Below are 3,562 nucleotides of genomic sequence, written 5' to 3'. Positions count from 1 at the left end.
TGCATGGAAGTGTTTTGGTGCACAGAATACAAAAATGCTGCTCATAAAGAAGAATTAAGGATCTGCCTTCTACTGAACTGTGTCAGTGTGTTGTAGTCATTAGAGTGTCAGAACAGGAACATCAGAATGCAAATCTTGACCGGGCCATGAAACTTGTTTGGTGGCCTTGGCCCAATCACTATTCCAGTCTCATCTACCTTCCAGTTTGGTGAAGAGCCAGTTTGGTGGACAGCCAGTTTGGTGTAGTGGTTAAGTGTGTGGGCTCTAATCTGGGAGAACTGGGTTTGATTCCCCACTCCTCCACTTGCAGCTGCTGGATGACCTTAGGCAAGCCGTCGTTCTGTCAAGAACTGTCCTTGAAAGGGCAGTCCTGGAAAGTGCTCTCTCAGCCCCGCCTACCTCACAGGGTGTCTGTTGTGGGGAGGGGAAGGGAAAGGAGTTTGCAAGCCACTCTGAGACTCTGAGTGAAAGGCGGGGTATAAATCCAATCTCCTCTCCTCCTCCATCTTTGTCAGGTTCAATAGAGCAGTTGCAGTCCACAACGATTTATAAGAATAGGTTGCTTTATTACAAGTCAGTATTGGGACACTTTCATGGTCATTGTCAGGCATGAAACTCAAAGCCAAGCATGTACAGATATAGACAGTTCAAACAGAAAAGGCAAGCCAACGAATACAGTTCACGCTCAGCAGAAATTCGAGCGGGATAAAACCAAGGCAGGAGATAGCATTCCAGCCATTTGGTTCACACCAGCCAGATTGGGAATGGCCCCATAAACTGTTCTCACAGACTTATCTATTACGAAGGCAGCAAAACATTCCAAGGCCGAAACAAGAGATAAAGCGCACAGATAAGAACATAGTGTTGCAGGCTACTCCCCCCCCCCCCCAACACCAGGGATACACAGAGCATACATAGAATACAAATGACAGTTTACTGACAATCTTATATCTGACGAAGGGAGCTTTGACTCTCAAAAGCTTATACCCAAACAATCTTGTTGGTTTCTAAGGTGCTACTTGGCTCGTATGGAGCTGTTCTACTGCAGACCAACAAAGCTACCCTCTGAAACTCCCTTAAAGGATTGGTGGGAGAACAAAAAGGGGGAAGGAGGAATCCTGTACATTGCTTTGAGTTCCTTGGATGAAGGGTGGGATACATGCCAGTGGTCCATGTAGCCAAGTATTCTCTGCTCTGATTAGTGGTGGCTGTTGAGGTTTTTCAGGCAGAAATCTTTCCCAGCCCTGTGATATGCCAGCATCATTTGGAAACTTGTGTGCAAAGGACACAGTGACATACCACTGATTGATTTTTGTTGTTCAGTCACATACACATACCGCCTCAAACCAACTTCTGGCCTCCAGTTTCATCTGAGACTGTGAGTCTTTTAATCATGCAAATGCGTTCAGGCAAAGCTCCAGGCCCAGATTTAATTCCAGCAGATCTCCTAAAAGTAAACCCCACCTGGTGGAGTAGATTTCTAGCCCCTCTTTTTACTCAAATCAATGAATCTGGCATTATTCCTCAATCATGGAAGCATGCAGTGATAGTTCCAATACATAAGAAAGGCCCAAAAACAGTTCCTACTAACTATAGGCCTATAAGCCTGCTTTCAGTAATAGGCAAAGTGTATGCAGCTTTTTTAAATCATAAACTGCTGGACTGGATAAAAACAGAATCTATAATTTACCCTGAGCAAGCGGGATTTAGAAATGGAGTCTCAGCCTTAGATCATTGCGTGGTACTGTATCATCTTGCCGATAAATACTCTTCTTATTCAAAGGGTTCCCTTTATGCAGCATTTATGGATCTCAGGGCAGCATTTGATTCAGTCCCCAGATGCCGCATCTGGGCCAAATTGTCCAAAACATCTCTAGACAAGAGACTTCTTTGGCTGATTTACAAACTGTACGAGAATCCTACTGCACAAATTCGTTGCGGAGTAGATGGGCAACTTACAAATACCATTCATCTCTCTAAAGGTGTTAAGCAAGGATGCTTATTAGCCCCCACGCTTTTTAATCTTTATATAAATGATGTAGTCCCATATATCAAAAAAACAATCTGTCACGCACCCATACTAGCGGGACAGGAAGTTCCTATACTACTTTATGCAGATGATGCAGTGCTGCTATCCAGATCAGAAGTTGGCTTGCGTAAGCTAGTGAATGCTTTTACTGATTACTGTATCCAAGAGGGGCTGATGATCAATTATGAGAAATCAAAAATAATGGTTTTTTCTAACAAACCTTGTTTAAAACAAAGATCATGGAAGGTTAAGGGTGGGGAGATAGAACAAGTGTCTCATTTCAAATATCTGGGGATAGTGTTCAGCTCCAGTTGCCGCTGGAAACATCATATAAGAGCAGCAACTGAAATCGCTAAATTAAATTCTAATGCCCTCCTTAAATTCTATTATTCAAGAGGCGGCCAGTATGTCCCAATGGCCATTGCAGCTTTTAATGCGAAAGTTACTTCACAATTTTTATATGGGGCTGCGATCTGGATTAAAGAAATTTCGGAATTATCAGATCAGATCCTTCTCCAGTTCCTGCGTAAAATTGCAGGAGTCCCTAAATGTGTCGCAGGGACGGCACTTAGAGAAGAATTCGCACAATGCTCCTTTGAGTCAAGAGCCTGGAAGGCAGCCTTTAAATTGAGACTGAAAGTTCTTTATATGACACCTAATGCTCAAGGAGGTCTTCTTTATCTTTTAAAAGGGGATAATTATAAATGTACGTGGGCAAAACATATAGATAACAAGCTGGAGTGGATTGGTCTCGCCCCTACGGGGCTTAATAATTTAAATTATCAAGAAGCGCTAAATTTGATGAGATTGAGGGTGACAAACATTGACCGACTCAGCACTTCAATTCGTGCTAGGCGAGTATGCTCCAACTCTGCCTTAGGGATTGTTCCACCTAAGAAAACTCCCTCATATATGAGCTTCCTTACATCCCCCAGATCTAGATATGTCTTCACGCTTGCAAGGTTGAATGTTTTTCCAACTGTAGAGCTAAGTGGCCGTTTTGCTAAAATACAGTACTCAAATAGATTGTGTAATTGTGGATCAGGTGCAATAGAGACCTTAGATCATCTTATGTTATTTTGCCACCAATGGATTGACCCCAGATCCTGCTGGATTACTCCTATTTTACAAAGATATCACCTCCCTATGGAACCCTGGGTGATAACCATACTATTAGCTGATGAGGACCCTGAAACGACTCGCTTGGTGGCAAAATATCTTTCAATAGTGCTATTTTTAAAGCGGCTTTGAAATGTTATGAGTACAGTAGCTCAGGGTACAGTTCCAGTCACTTTCCCAAAAGCTTTTGGATTGGCCCTGCCAGTAACAATACATGGTGCCATTCATATTTCACAAACTAAACAAAGTACATTAATATTTTCACTGAAACTCTTTAACCTTGCAATACACGACAACAAGATGAAACAGACAAATAAATGACAAATAAAGCCAATTCTAGCACTGCATCATTTAACAAGGTAAACACCCCCAAATTACATAAACACAGAGACCAGTAGCTTAATCACATCCAAT

Source organism: Gekko japonicus, unplaced genomic scaffold (assembly GCF_001447785.1).
Source record: "Gekko japonicus isolate JY-2015 unplaced genomic scaffold, Gekko_japonicus_V1.1 scaffold434, whole genome shotgun sequence".
NCBI classification, from domain to species: Eukaryota; Metazoa; Chordata; class Lepidosauria; order Squamata; family Gekkonidae; genus Gekko; species Gekko japonicus.
This window is presented reverse-complemented; position numbering follows the sequence as displayed.